This window comes from Ochotona princeps, chromosome 13 (assembly GCF_030435755.1).
Source record: "Ochotona princeps isolate mOchPri1 chromosome 13, mOchPri1.hap1, whole genome shotgun sequence".
In the NCBI taxonomy this organism is placed as follows: domain Eukaryota; kingdom Metazoa; phylum Chordata; class Mammalia; order Lagomorpha; family Ochotonidae; genus Ochotona; species Ochotona princeps.
In genome coordinates, this window is record NC_080844.1 from 9,869,179 (window position 1) to 9,885,537 (window position 16,359).

Consider the following 16,359-nt stretch of genomic DNA (forward strand, 5'->3'; position numbering starts at 1 on the left):
GTGATTCTTATAGGTAGCATTTTATCAATTAATTAATTTCATTTGTGAGAGTCTGGGAACTCTCCCATCAGGCGGCTCATTCCTCAAATGCCCAAAACACACCTTGCTTGGCATCAGGGGCTGGGAAATCACTCCAGGCTGTTCATGTGGGCGGCAGGAACCCAGCTGCTTGAAGCCCCATGTGCTGCCTCCAAACGTGCACATTAACAGGAAGACTCTTGATCAGAGCCAGGACTTGAGCTCAGGCATCCTAGTAGGTCCAAACCTACCCAATAGGTCCAAAACCTGCCCCAGGGGACTGTGATCTTAATCCACTATGTCAGAAACTATGTTTTGAATAAGGTACTCCAATAAGATTATTGCCGTGTTGGGGTCTGTGTCTGCTATTTATGTCTTTGTTTTGTCTGGTCATGTGGTTTTATTTCTATTTCTATCCTAAATTCCAAACACTTTTGGAATTATATTTCATCTGTTGGTGTTTAAGTATATTTCCTCTTTAGTTTTTTTTTTAAGTGTCACTCTGAGCATTTCTCTCTTTCTCTCTAAATATGCACAAATACACAATACACATTTTGATGTCATAATTATACCAATTCAAGTGAAGAACAGAAACAATACCTCAGGGTCAAGCACAAGGAATAGTGTTTGAGATGCTGTGGAATACATGCATTCCACATGGAAATCTCTGTATTTACACCATTGTTTTTCATTCAATTCTGGCTTCCCACTAAAGTGTACAATGGGAGACAGCACATGATTGCTCATATGTTTGGCCTCTTGCCTTGAGATGAGAAATCCAGATTTGCTTCCCAGTTCCTGGCTTCAGCTCAGCCATATCCTAGTTGTTGTGGGCATTTGGGTAGTCAAGCAGTGGACAGAGAGAGATCTCATTCCCTAAAACCATCTCTCTCTCTCTCTCTCTCTCTCTCTCTCTCTCTCTCTCTCTCCCTCTCTCTCTCCCTCTCCCTCTCTAACACACACACAAACACTTTTTCTCTCTCTCTCTCTCTCAGAAGATGAGATGAAATTCAGGGGATGGTGGGATGGCATGATGAGAGTGAGAGAAAGAGAGATCAATCTTCTGTTGCCTATTGACTGAATGGCTGTAATAGCCCAGACTTTGTCAGGCTAAAGCCAGAAGCCAGAATACCTTTAGGGTCTCTATGTTTGGATCATCATCTGCCCTCCCAGATGCTGCAGCAGAAAGCTGGACTGGAAGCGGAAGAGTTAGGACTCAAATTGGTACTCTGATATGAGATGCAGATGTCTCAAGGGGCAGGTTAAACCACTATGCCATAATACCCTCCGAGGAAGCACATATTAAAAAAAATCTTAGTCCCTGAAATATATTTTTGATGGATATAGGATTATGAGGGTTTTTGCTTGTTTACTTTCAGCATTTTTAAAATATCTTGCCACATTCTACTGACCTCCACAGTTTCTGACAAGAACCATGATCACCTGAAGTGGTTTCTTTTCCTTTTACTCTTTTGGCTGCAAAAAGAGTTGCTTTTCATTTTCAACAATCAGATTGTATTAATGTACTTAGCACAGTATTTTCTCAGAGACATAAGGTATATCTCACACAGTTTCTTGAATTCATTGATTTGTGTCTATAAACCAAATCTGAAGTTTTCGGCCATTGTTTCTTTAGAATTTTCAGCTCTTCTTCTTTCTCCTCTCCTTGGACATCAAGAAAACAAATACCAGAGACTGCTGTTACAGCCCTACAGGACCAGGAGAAACTCTGTTCATGTATATGTTCTCTTTGTTGTTTAGAGTTAAGAATTTCTTTTTCAATTTTTTATTTTAATCTTATTTTTAATAAAGATTACATGGTTGATCAGGGTGGGAAGGATTGAGGTTTAGGGAAAATTGGGTGAACTCACTGCTTCCAAATTGGCTATTCTTGTTGCTCCTGGGGGAAGGGGAGAGACAAAAGGGAAAACCACTCATGACTTTCCACATGTCCCAGGACCTAGGGATAAGGAACTGCCACCTTATATCAACCCAGAGTCTCAATGTGTACATATTCTGAGGGTTCTGTCCAAGTGATTTAGATAGTTCTGAAATGCTGCTGAATTCACCGATCCAAAGATGATGCCACCCTCCTGATGTCCATTGGCTCTATTTACCAAAACATTTTGCCGTCATTGTTTGTTTGGGGTAGTTGTCCAGTTCCCTTCTCCTCCTTATGCTACAGCACCAAATGTGCTGCTATATTCTCCTTTTGCAACAGGGCCTGTGTCCACTGTTCCACTTTTTTCATTAAGTAGGACATATTCTTGCAAGAGACTCCAAGTACTCAGGCCAGGCATCCCAAACATCACTGGATACTCCCATCCCTGGGACTCCTAAACCCGGCACCCACCTAGTAGGTGGGCTCTGAGATTCAGGCCAAGCAACCCAAGTCCCACTGGATATTCCACCCCTGGGACTCACGGACCTGAAATCTATCTAGTAGGCAGACCCAAAGACCCAGGACAAGAGACCCAAGCCCCGCTGTGTCCCCCTGCTTGGGGCTCATAAACCTAGCACTCACCAAGCAGATAGGCCCCAGGAAAAAGGCCGGGTGGCCTGAGCCCCACTAAATTCCCCACCCCTGGGGCTCATGAACCCAACACCCACCTAGAAGGTGGACCTCTGGACCTGGGTCAGGTGACTCAACCCCCGCCGAATCCCCCAACCTTGGGACTAGCAAACCTGACACCCACATAGTAGGCAAGCCCCAGGACCCAAGCCAGGAAACTCAAACCCTGCCATATTTTCCACCCACAGGGGTCATGTAACCAACACCCACCTAAAAGGTAAGCCCCAGGATCTGGGCCAAGTGACCAAAACACTACCAGTTCCCCATCCCTGGAACTCAGGAACCCTCACAGGTGGGTTCCAAAACCTGAGCCAAGCTTCCTGAGACCTGTCAGATCTCCTGTCCCTGGGATTCATGTACTCGGCCTCTGTTGCGTCCACAATCTTATTGCACAGCCTAGTCTTGTCTGCCCTCTGTTCCAATTCCTACCGGTGGGTGCTGCAACCTTTGCCAGCCTGATTGCTGTGCCGGTCCTAATGTGAATTGGCTGGTGTTGTGACCCGATCTGGCTCCTCCTGCCCCCTGCCCTGGTTTTCAGTTCTGCCAGTGGGTGTTATGTGCTGGCCCAGACTGGTCTGTCCTCAGACCTAACTCTCATGTATGCCAGTGGGTACTGTAACCCGGCATGGTCTGGGCTGTTCCTTGCCTTGCTTCTTGTGCCCACCTGCAGGGACTGCATCCCAATGAAGGAGTTTCCCAAGCTCCTCCACCCAGCTGGGTTGGGATTCCCACTGATGAGAATGAGAGCAGGATCAAGGGCAGCAGATGTGACTGTACATGGCTATAGACTTACTGGTGCATATGTGCACTGGGACTGTGGAGCTACAGATTGGGCTTGACTCCAGCCCCCACTGGTACTCATGAGAGTTGGTTGGGTGTAGAACCGGCCAGACTAGGTCTTGACTCCTGCTGAACTATGTGAAAGCTGTGTCTGTGCGCAGACCAGGTATCGCTGGGTTGCAATACCCAACAACAAGAACCAGAATGGGTGTGGCCAGTTGAACAAGGCCACTGTTCTTGTCAGGAGAGGAGATGGGCAAAGTCGACCTGGGCCAAAGACTCACTGGTGGGTGTGAAAACTGCCACTGGGAGCAGAGTTAAAAATTTCTATCTTCAAATGCACGAAGTGTTTTCACTCTCTCCTCCATTCTTTTATGGAATATACCCATTGAGTTTATTTCAGTTATTATAATGTTCAGTTCTAAGCTTTCTCTTTGGTTCTTCTCTTTTTCTGCAGAGATTTTCTTTAGTTTTCGGGTATTCATAACTAGCAGTTGAAGAGTGTTTATATGACTTCTCTACAACGATTTTTCAGATAATTCTACTGGCACTGCCTTCCTGGCATTGCCATTTACTTTTCTGTTTGTTTGTTTGTTTGTTTGTTTGTTTGTTTGTTTTGTATTCAGGCCCACGTTCTCAATATGATGAATTACTTTTTCATTGAAACCTCATCTTTCTTGCTGTTTGTTATGAGACTTTGGGATTTATTTTATCTCAATGTCAGACTATAAGAGGGGACTGCAGAAGCTCAGGTCCCCAGTTGGCTTCCTTTGACACCAGGCAGGGCACAGGAGACAGCTCTCATTACTACAGGTCTGGCTGTCCCCTGAGAATTCCATGACGTTGTAGTAGGAGTGGCCTCATTCTCAGTGGGTAATGATGTGGGTCCTGATGATCTGGCTACCCAGAGAAGACATAACTCATGAAACAATCAAATGCTAGGTTTGGGGTGAACAACCAGGAACTCCATGTAGTCACCACTGACCACCCACAGGATCTCTTTAAAGGTGAACTTAGATGCAAAACCTCAGTTTTCTGTTTGGCCTTGATAATACCCCCAGTTGGGACACTGTGGTTCTTCATTTCTCCTTCAAGAAGTTGGAAGTTTAGGTGCCCCACTTGGCTTTCTCTGGTGTTTGTGAACTGTGTGGTAACAACAAGATTTTCTATGGGGTTTGTTTCAAATGGAGTGATTACTCACCAACAGGCTCCCCGACATGCCATCTTCCCAAAGGACTGCTAGGCTGTATCTTTCTTCATCCTTTGAAGAGAAACAGTGGGCTTTGGTTAGAGCTTATTTTGTCTGCACTTGCTGGGACTTCAGGGCTGCTGGTACCTTCAGTTCCAAGTCTTGAATATACAAGAAAAAAGGAAAATCAGAAAATTTATCATTGTGCTATTTCTTCAGTGCCCAATTGGTCTTGTTTATTTCTTTCAGTATTCTTGTGATTGCTTTCTAAATATTCAAATTTTTCAGATCGTTAGTAGGAGTAATAGAGAAAGTAATATCTTTTCCACATTCCCAAATCCTGAGCTCTAAGGAGATTCTTTTAAATTATACATATATGTATATATATATGTATATATACACACACACACACACACACACACACACATATATAAACTTCAGTGCTTACTGAGGAGTTCATTCTACTTTTGCTTGGGCAGGGGAAAATGTGCATGCTATGGCTACAGGTTAGAGATAACGTATCTTTCCAGGATGCACTCTAATGCAGAGAGTGATTTTTAACAGATTGTTCACTGTAGTGATAAAGTTAAATCGATCTATTTCAACATTAGTAAAGTTGATTTTTAAAAATGGGTAAGTAATCATTAAACCCTCATTCTAACCATCCAGCTTCCTCACTGGTAATGAGTTGGCTTAATGGTTCATGTCCCTAGAGTAGACCCCTAGGCTATGTGGATGACATCAACCTACCACCCACCTCCCTGACACAGCATCCTTCCTAGAGGACTGCACACATCTCTCCTTTCATGTTCTCTTTCTTTAAACACACATTTCAGGGCATTTTATGTCAGTGTGTCATGAACCCACTTCCATGAAACCTGGCGTTTCCACAGGAAACTGGTCCTAGTGCCCTGGGTAAAGAAATCCTGTTTGATAGGAGATTGCAGTGACCTTACTGCTTGCTTCTCCACTCCCTTGCCTCTTTGTTTCTGTATTTGCCTCTGAAGTTTCAATCCCAGTGAATGATGAGTCAGCCACAGTTACATATATATCACCTTGAGTAACCCTATTGCAGAAACAGTATCAAAATGAGTTACTAATTCTGGTAAGTCAATAAAAAGAAAGAAAGGTAGGAAGTGGAGTGGATGGATATGAGGGAAGATATTTTGAAAGGAAGATTGTGGTTGCAGGTGACACCAGGAGAATTCCAGAAAGGTGACTTGATGAATAAGGATATTGCTTCCATTTATGTTAGAGGTCACATCATTTCTGAACTAATGCGTTTCCTCAATGTGACTTTTCATCTTGATTTGAACACACACAATATTTGGAAAGGCAAATTTCAGGGGAATATGATTTAATTGTTTATCGGATTAGGCCAGTCTACAAAATGTCATTTGCTGCTCTCTCCTGCCAACTGGACCTAGTTTCACATTCAGAGGACTTTCATATCAGGGCCCTGGGAAGGTTGGTACCTCCTGAGATCTAAAGTTGTTCAAAGGGATTTTCTCCTTGACATTTGAACCTCATCAGTTAACCTGCCTCTCAGTTCTCAAGCACAGGCATCACATGATGCTTTTGTTTTCCTGCTTCTTGTAGCCTCAGCTTTTGAAAAACAATCAAATAAATAAAGAGTTAAGCTGAATTTTAAGAGTATCTCCACAGAAATGTTTCATAGTTGATTTGATCCTGGCTATGTTTATAAGATTGCTGTTCTTTTCCTTCCCCTCTTTATTTCCCAGGTAATCGTGCATTTCAATATCATGCAGGAGACTTGACACCCATCTCTGCTCTTCATGTGTAAGTCACAGTCACAGAATCCTTCCACTCACCCTGCCTGGTCATGGCTGGGAATGGGAAGGAGATGCAGCCTTCAGAGCCCTTCACGCTGTGACACATGAGCTGAAAATGCCATTACACAGAGGCTGTGCTCCATTCGTAGTAAACGTGTTTCCAAAGGAATACACAGCCACAGTCTGCGTAGGGTCCCTTTGTTTAATGTCACTTTCATTAGCTTTCCTAAGCAGGGCGAATGGAGCACTGCTGCCAGGTGTCCTGGAGCTGCAGACCACGTCACCATCACCATCAAGTATTCCCCAGACACTGAGGGAGCAGATGTGACCTTAGGGCTCCCACCAAGAGTAATTCATGTGTGTTCTCCACTGCAGAGTGCAGAGACCAAGAGTAATTTTCATTGCCAACATTAACATAAAACAAAATTCAAATGCATTATAAATAAGCAGAAGAGTGACTTTAGAGAGAAAACATCTAAGCCCCAGACATATGCTGAGTAGAGTCAATAAAAATCCCACAGAGCACACGAAACAAGAAGCCATAGTGACAATAAAGAGAAGGGGCTCAAGCTGAACTTATAGACTTAAAATCTGGTTTAGGTTTTCATGCCTTCTTGATCAGTTCAGGGAAAATTCATGGAGGGGTTATTATATCTGGATTTGCTTCTAAGCACTTTAATAATATGAAAAGAATATTTGGGATAAGTTGCCATTTCAGATAAGCATTAAGTAAATTCACTGTTGTTACTAGACTGGGCTGGAGTGTGGTTTAAGAGACGTGCTGGTGGATTAGGTGAAGACCTGCCTGTGGATTGTAAACATGCAGGACTCATTAGAGTTCCAGGAAATAGCTCAGGTAAGGAAACCTGCTTGCACGAACTGGCAAGAGGCTTTTGAAAGATAGTTCACCTTGCACATTCCATTCAAAACCTCCAAGTTTGACAGGAAGCTATCCTAAAGAAAAGCAAGAAATAGGAAGCAAGCCCCAGGTTTATTGAGTTATCTCTGATTTAACAGTTATGCTGGTCTTGCCTAGAAGGTTGAGGACCCTCAGAATACAGGGAGGAAGTGCTCAGAGAACATTAAAGTCATTCACAATCAGGAGAACATACTTTGGAACAAGAGGGAAAGTCTGGAGTCTAACCTCAACTCTGCTGATGACCAGCTACGTGTCCTGGGGAAAACAAGGCCACATCCATGAGGCTCAGGATCCAAATGCAGACAGTGTGGGAACTGTTTGATGTTAGCATTTCCTAAACTGAGTTCCTAAAAGGGTTCAGTGCCCCAAGGTAGGTGATACTCTAAAGTAGCCATGGCAATTCATTGCACCACTCTAAGCAACTCTGCAATGTGACTCTTGCCCCCCATCAGTAGGAAACAGCAGTACTCACAACCTCTTGAATCCAGCTTGGACTTGTAATTTTTTTTATCTGATGTTGGATGGCAGAAGTGATGTTGTCTGACTTTCAAAGGTGGGCCTTTAGTTTGTCTAGTAGTTTTGTTGTAAGTTCAACTGAAACTCTGTCTTGGGCATACCTAGTAGCAAAGCTGACAAGAGATGACAAAACCCATGGAAGAGATGTAGCATTCCAGACCCAACTGTCAAAGCATCTTTCTCCTTCCAGCACAAGAAATCCATACGATTTTGAAATATAATTCTTCACTGTTATTTGAAGCCATTACATCAGGGGGTGGGCAATTTGTTGTCCAGCAATAGATAACTCAAATGGTGTCAAGCAATTCTGAGTCAACATTGACTACTAAAAGTAAATAGCGTTTTCAAGCTACAGAACAGCTTTGATCATGATAATGCTGGGAAACTCCAAAGTTTCTGGATAGTTTTGTGCCATGTCTGCTGATACTTTTTTGATCAGAGAATATCATTTTCCCTGGAAAACGGAATAATCATTGTGGATCATAACTTGGGAAAAACTAATAGAGTTGAATTCTAAAGGCCCTGGCAGTCCTAGCATCCTGAAGAATCAGAAAATGGAGCAAGGAATGTTTGCATTGCTATTTCTTCTTGATTATCTTGATGATTAAAAAAAATCAGCTCCATAGTTGGTTGCTATGAATTTCATGATTCACTTCCACTGAGAGTGTTTTTTGATCAATTAACAGAGGAAAATACTATTGGAATTATTAATGAACAATTAAATAGAGATTAAATAACTATTAACCTGCAGCCCAGTGGTGGCGACTCGGCTGTCAGGTGCTGTAGGGATCTGATGGATGTGGACCTAGGCAAGGCTGTCATGATGATGAAACAAGCCAAGAGCAGGTTAATAGATGTATCTATTTCTTCTTGGCAGATTGTGATAGGATATTGAATGGTCCTGCTGATCTAGGGATCTAGAGAAAGCGCCTCATAAACAGAGTGTGATCAGAATGAGAAGAACGGCCATCTGCACTGTGTGTACTCCACACTCACAAGGAACGGTCACATGACAAGGGTGTGTGTGCTTGGTGTCTGTGAGGTGCTCGGCAGTGTGAGAGTAGTCAGGTGTGAGCCAACGTGCTGGCCAGTGTGCCTGCCTATCTAGCACACGGTGCTTCCCTGTGGGTATGTATGCCCATCACACTGTTTCTGACTATGCTTGTGGATGTCTGTGTGGATGTCTACGTATGCATTTCTTGTGTGGTCATAAGATGTCTATGTGTGGAGACAAATTTACATGTGCATATATGACTGGGGTAGCTATGTGAGTGATAAGCCATGCTGTTCTGTGCGCCTGAAGGACTGAAGACACAGTGACATGTTTAATTCATAGCCCAGGAAGAGGGTCACAATGGTAGCTGAAGGGAACCTTGCATTTGTCCAAGAGCTGATTCACTGCGTTGGTGAGCTCACTCCCATGGTGATGGAAATATCAGATGGCAAGTGGTAAATAAATCAACAAGGAGATGCAAAGGGTAGGCATTTGCTGTGGCAGTTCATATACCTCTTGGGGTGCCTGCATCCGTATTAGAAACCCCTGATTGTAGCTTCCAGTTGATACACACTCCTGGAGGCAATAGACAATGGCTAAAGTACTTGGGTCCCTGTCACCTATGTGGGAGTTGTAGACTGAGCTCCCAGCTCCTGGCCAGGACCAGCCTTGGTTTCTGCAGGTGGTTGGAGAATCAGCAGTAAACCATAAGGCATGAGGTATCTTTCTCTCTCTCTCTCTCCCTCTGCCATTCCAAATTTTAAAAATCATTTATCATCTTTCTTTAAATAAATATGAATCTAAAAATCAGAATAGTAAATTTCATTTGACTTTTTTGTGTGTAGCTTAAATAAGAACACAGACCTCAATAGCAATTTTATACTAACTGATTTGGATTTCTGTCCTTTAGTAATTGCCAGACTCTTGAATGCGTGATTAGTTTGCAACACTTACTGTGTAGTATCAACTCCACACTCTAACTTCACATGCATGATCATTCTTAATCTTCAGAGTTTTATGAACTGAGCAATATTACAGGCATTCAAGGATTATGACCATAGGCAAGTGGAGCATGGAGAAACTCCATATCAAGACCACAGACCAAATCTGTGCAGATTTCAGAAACACGGCCATGGAGAACTAACTGTAAAATCTGCTCTCAATAACTGCACTGCACGTGACGATGTTCTCTTGAGCCACAGAAAGTGATAAGGTTTCAATCTTAGTGTTGGCTAAGCCTAAATTGCCAGGTTTCTCTCCTTGCAGCCAAACGTGGAAAAGGGTCTTCCCAGGTTAAAGTGCAAAGGAAAATATGCACAGGAGAATGTAAAAGGTATCAACACACATCTTATATGTCAGTTACTAAGATAGAATCTTTAATCACTTTTTTGAAAGGAAGAGGGAGGAAAGAAGAGAAAGAAAGAGAGAGAGAGAGAGAAGAGAGAGAGAGACAGAACGAACTTCCCTTTTAGGGTCATGTCTCAAAATTCCTCAGGTGGTTGGGGCTGGGGCAGGCCAAAGCCACGAACTCCACCTAGATTTTCTTCATGGGTTCAAGTACTTGAACCATGATCTGCTGCCTTCCAGCTGAATCAGAAGCTGAGTTGGCCCCTACCCCAGGCACTGTGATAAAGGATGCAAGTGCCACACGTGGAAGCTCACCCTATTCAGCAGGGTCTTCGTGGCAAGATCTTCACACATTTCATCTTATTTGATTGGTCAATCAGCCTTCTGGGGTCATTTCTATCTTATGAACAGAGGTAAATCGTTTCCAAGGTGTTAGAGTTGGTAGACGGAAAAATCACTTGCCAACATCAGTATGTGATTGTTCCACTTGGTTTCTGCCTAATTTGGGTGTGTCCCAGGTATTTCCCTACAGTGTGCAGGTCCATCTTACACTCTTGGTCCCAGGCGTGTAGCATCAGGGAACAGAGATCAAGTATGTAGATCAGTTATGAAGTCAACTTTTATCCTGCTTTCCACATGAGGACTTGAAGGTTCTGAGAGATATGCATGAACCCAACAAGTGATCACATCACAGTGTGTGTGACTATAGGGGTATACAACCTAGAGGCTGCTTGAGAAGGACAGACTGTGGGTTACTGCGGCCCTAAGCCACCCATTGGAGGGGGACACCACCCTACAGGACGCATAAGTACTGCCCCTGCCCTCCAGAGGCTCTTGATCTAGGAGACAAACTCTTAGGATTTAGATAACACCAACTCAGAAGGATCTACTAAAAGTCTATTGCAGAGATTTATGGGTATGAGAGACAATAAGCTCCTAATCTCCTGGGAGGCATAAGAGAAAGTTTTATTGTGAGAGCTGCTCTCTGAAGGAAGGGAAATTTCAAGAAATGGCAATATGTGGGGCCTTTCAAGCAGTGAGAACTGTGCAAGCAATGGCAGTGCAGCTGGGCAATGGGGGAGTGGGAACCTCAAGGGCAGACATAGGGTAAGTGAGTATTTGGAAGTCACTGCCAGAGGAAAAGTGGAGTGTGGGGAGAAGTTGCAGCTAGAGAAACAGACTTCAATTCGAAGACAACAGTGGCCAATAACAGAGCAGCCAATAAGCCAAGGTTATCTCACAGAGCACTCTCTGCTTAGCACAGGCAGATACCCCTAACATTGTGTTTCTTCCTGGGTGTCCACATAGAGAAAGAGCAGAGCAGGCAGATAACCAGAGCCCGGGGTTCAGGCAGATCTACAGGTCCCCAGTTCCTCCTTGTTTCTCAGTGTCCCTGATTTTCATGCCTGTCTGCCACCACGTGAGTGAGAGACTCCAAGCCCTGGTGTGTGCCTTTCACAGGCCATGGTCCACAGCTGGAAAGTGGTGCTTCAGCTCAATCTAGATCTCAGGGAAAGATTTAAGGCAGATGTGTTGCAGGCGGCATCAAGAGGGACCCAAAGGGCAGTGGCTCTGGCACAGCACAGGGTCGGTTTCTCTCCTCCTGCCCAGGGAGAGTCCCAGCTAAGGGAGGCAGTCTTCAGCAGAGACCAGCCAAGGCCATCACCTGCAAAGGGACGCTGAGCTCTGCCTCACAATAGTCCAGGGGCTGCACCTTAACTTTACCCCAGTCTGCTTCCATGTCAGAAGGGAAAGCTTGCTGAAGTTGTGTTTCAGATCTAACTGGTTATGATAAATTTCTAGGTAGGCCGGGCTAACTGCTTAAAGTTTCCTCTCTGTGGGCAGGCTGGCTGGAACAATTCCTAGTGGGTCTGTCACCGAGAAAAGGGTAGATTTTCCAAATCGTCACCCAGTTTATGCCCTAGTATGGACTCCCTGCTCTGTTTGGCTGAGTCCCATGCCCTGCTGAATGTTACTGCTTTCCCCATCTCCTCTACTCATAGGAAGTGCAAGCCGGCCTAGCGCGACCAAGCTTCTACACCAACCTGCCTCTTTTCCTCACATAGTAGATATCTTGTTATTTGGCTCTTAAATGACTGCCCTGCACCCTTTGCTCAGCAACGACGTCCCTCGGGAACGTTAGCCCAGAGGGCCCAGGGGTTGGCAGAAAGTCCCTAGGTGGCACCAAAAGTTCCAGCCAAGAATAGCTGACTACAACTCATTCAAACGAAGCCAACCAATCAGAAGACAGCACAGACCTCCACTTCAAGTCCCATTATCACTACTACTTAAGCTATGCTTGCCTCAGTCTGGTGCAACCTCACCAGCCTATGCCCTTGCGGACCAGTGAACCTTGCCCAGGAGCAGACCCCAATAAAACCTGGATTTATTGTCATTCTGGTCTCAGTAGTCCCGCTGTTGTGGTGAGGTTTTATCCAACAGTTAGCTGGTGGTTTCTCAGCATATTCAGGGGACACAGATGGACAACTGCCCTCCACAGTGGACTCTGGCCTGTCTTTGGCTCCACACTGCTCTTTGGCCTGTTAGTATAGTCATCCTCTCCATAACTGAGTCATCGGTAGGCAGTGTGATCTTGGCTAAGTCAACAAATATCTATCTGTCTCAGGTTGCTTATCTGTAAGGTGCAGGTGGATTATAACCCAATGAGAGCACTACTGGGAGGATCAAGCAACACTAACCCTGTGAATCTGCTGAGCTGAACAATCTGCAACTCAGGAAAAAATGCTGTCTTTGGGGTGGGCATTGGGAGACACTGGCTTCACCTAGAGTTAGGCTGCCACTTGCCTACCTCCCATGGCAGAGTGCCTGAGATCAAAACCTTCCTCTGATTCAGTCTCCAGCTGCTGCATACCCTGGAAGGCAGCAGGTGATGGCTTAAGTACCTGGTTCCCTGCCGCCCATGCGGGAGACCTGGATGGAGCTCTAGCTGCTGGCTTTGTTGCAGGCATCTGGGTAGTGAGCCAGAAAATGGATGATCTGTCCCTTTCCCCCTTTTTCCCACCCTATTCCCATCACTCTGCTTTTTAAATAAAGTTAAAAAAAAAACATTATTTTAAGAGCTGACCTCAGATAACAAAGAATAAAATGGAGAATGGCCCGTCATGTAGATGGAATCATAAGTCATGGATGAGAGTGAAAAAAATGTAAGGACTGCCCACACAGACATGGAGGCTTCGTTTAATTAAACCAAACAACCCGGGGGAATCCATAGGCTCTGTGCTCAAAAATTTTTAGAGGACGAAGTATCCAGAAATGCAAGACACTTTCTGATCTTCTTGGAAAGAGTGGCTTAGCGTTACACCAGGCAGTTATACATAAACCTCACTCTTGTCCTATTCTAGTGCTTCCGGAGTAGCACAAATCTTGCCTGAACATCTCCAGTTCCAGCTCTGACTCCACTTTCTCCCTTGGTGTGATGCTAAGACATTTTAACCTCTATCTCATTGCTGTACCCCTGTGCACTAGTACAATGAGAGGATTGTGTTGCTACCAGGTGAGCCAGATGGGGGTAAGGAGAGATCACAAGAAACACTGAGATAGACACATATATTGTAATCTTTCTCCATCTGCCTGAGTTAATTTTTAATAAAGCAAATAACAAATGTTTGAGTTTCCTTCCTAAAATATTTTGACTAACGATTTCATGAGTGGGAAGGTTTTAACCAGGCTGTCTTCAAAATAGTGAGCAAGGAAAACAAAGTGAAACATGATACAGCATGGTTGATATTGAGCAAATTAGAACAATATGAAAAGTGTGGGAGGGGCCTACTGTGATATAGGTTAGTTGCTAAAGTCCTCACCTTACATGTGCCAGGATCCCATATGGACACCGGTTTGTATCCTGGCTGCTCCACTTCCTTCCAGCTTGCCGCTTATGGCCTGAGAAAGCAGTAAAGGATGGCCCACAGCCTTTTGACCCTGCACTCTCTGGGAAACCCAGTGAAGTTCCTGGCTCCTGGCTTTGGATTAGCTCAGCTCCGACTGTTGTGGTCACTTGGGGAGTGAACCAGTAGATGGCATATCTTTCTCTTTATATCTTCTTCTTTCTGGAAATCTGACTTTCCAATAAAAATTTTAAAAATCTTAAAAATAAAAGTGTGGGAGAAAATGGGGAAATAGGTTCCACAAGCATTCTATTGAAATCCTACCCTCCTACCTAGGATCTGGCCCCAGTTGTCTCTTAGGACATAAGCAGTATTTCATCAATATCTGCACCAAATAAAAGCAGGCAGTCCCCAAGTCACAAACCTGGACACCCCAGGTCTCAACCCCCACCCCCTGCTTTCTCGCCCACCACACTGAATCGAATTTTGTCCTTTCATGAGTGTCTTCGCAACCAGCCAATCCTCTTTCTTCACTACAGTTTAATCTTCATACAGTTTAGTCTTCATTTGACCTCACTGCACAAGATGGAAGACATACTTCAAACCTAGAAGAATCTGGACACTCCTCTGGGTCCTGACAGCTGAAATGACCCTTCTGCTTCTGCTGCTATTGTCCTCCACCCTGGAGCTGGAAAGGCCTTGCCTTGCTCCACAGAGCACTGTCAGGGCCTAATCACAGCCCAGGCTCTCCCCAGGCCAAGCAAGACACCACACTATGAATTTCATTTGCTGTCTGTTTGGAGGTTCTGTCTATCACATCTGAGGCAAAGATGCAGATCTCACAACACCCTCTATTTACAACCACTCAGAGAATGAATATGTTAAAATACAAACTCTTGGAGCATTATAAATAACATTGCCCAGCTGTGAGTTTCCCAAATTCCCAAGAAAAAAAATTTATGTATTTCCATTCACTATCTGAAAACCCTGAATCCCTCAGGTAAATGGGATCAGACCAGTATGTTGGAAAATGACAGTCCTGTGGCCTGGTGAACCACAGTATTCCACCCAACTTCCCACTACTACCAGGGACAACAGCGAGGCCATCCATGACCAGCTAGCACTCCATCATCCACAGCTTGCTCGAGATACCCACAAAAACCCAGAAGACACCAGCAGAACTCAGCTCAGATCATCAGAACTGTTCATTCATAGATCTCTGACCACTAATGGACATGTAATACTTTACACCACTAGTTCCAGGTGGTTTGTAGCCCAGCAACAGAAAGCCAATACATTCACAACTATCCATCTCCCTTGACCACCATTCTGTCACCATCTCCCCTGGCCCTTTCTCCTGCTCCTTGGTCTGCCTCAATTACTCACAATCTGCACACATGCCTCCACTCGAGCCTGGTAGTGACTGGGGGAATGTTCAAGCAAATCCACAGAGAGCAACCTGCTGCTCAAGTGTTAACCCTTGTGCATGGTTTAATTCACTCTCTGTCTCCTCATACTTGACCAAAGTATCTTGAAGACCATACAGTCCCATTCCCAATTTTTCTGGGTGAACATACAGTTGTGTCTGATGGTTCTCACTCATTACTTAACTTTGGAAAATATGTAAGTGAGGTTGGAGAATAATGAGGAACATTTCTCGGGAGATGTGGATTGATAGCTGGTTTCTGAAAACAGTTGAGTTAGGTGTTAAGACAAGATTTTCTGTCTGTGGCCATTGAGGATGTGGAGACAGAAATCAGTCAAGGAAAGGAGTTGACTGATGCATCCAGCAATGATCATGCAGCAACTACTCAGAGTCAGACCCCTTTCTGGGGAAGGCAATTAAATTCAGAGAACAAAATATATGAAGTCCCTGAGAAAGGACAGACAATGAGTGCCTAAAAAAGGAAGTAGTGTCCAGTAGTGATGAGAAATAAGGGGGGGGGGAGGAAAGGAAAGATTTCTGAGAGGCAGGGAGTGGGTTACAACGTTAACCATGGTGGGCAGAAAAGGCCTTGTCCTGAAGGTAGTATTTCATCGAGGTCTGGAAGCATGGATGGATGTTAGTCTTGCACATCACAGGGAAGTAGCTTTCCAGGCAGAGGGATGGTCACGCACAGGTCCTGCAGAGTGAGCATGTAAGGGTTCTCAAAGTGAAGCATGGAGCTGAGTGTGGCTGCCATGGTTGATGGTAGGGGGAGGCAACAGAAAAGAACAGAGAGGAAGTAGGAGTGGGCTTTAACAAAGATTTTAGAAGAATCATCAAGTTTGCATTTGGACCACAGAATGCTGGGGAACACTGATGGAGCAGGGAACCCCTTCAGAGGTCTCCATTTGGAGAACCCCAACATAACTCAACTAGGAGAGGGTGGGGTGCTGCACCTTG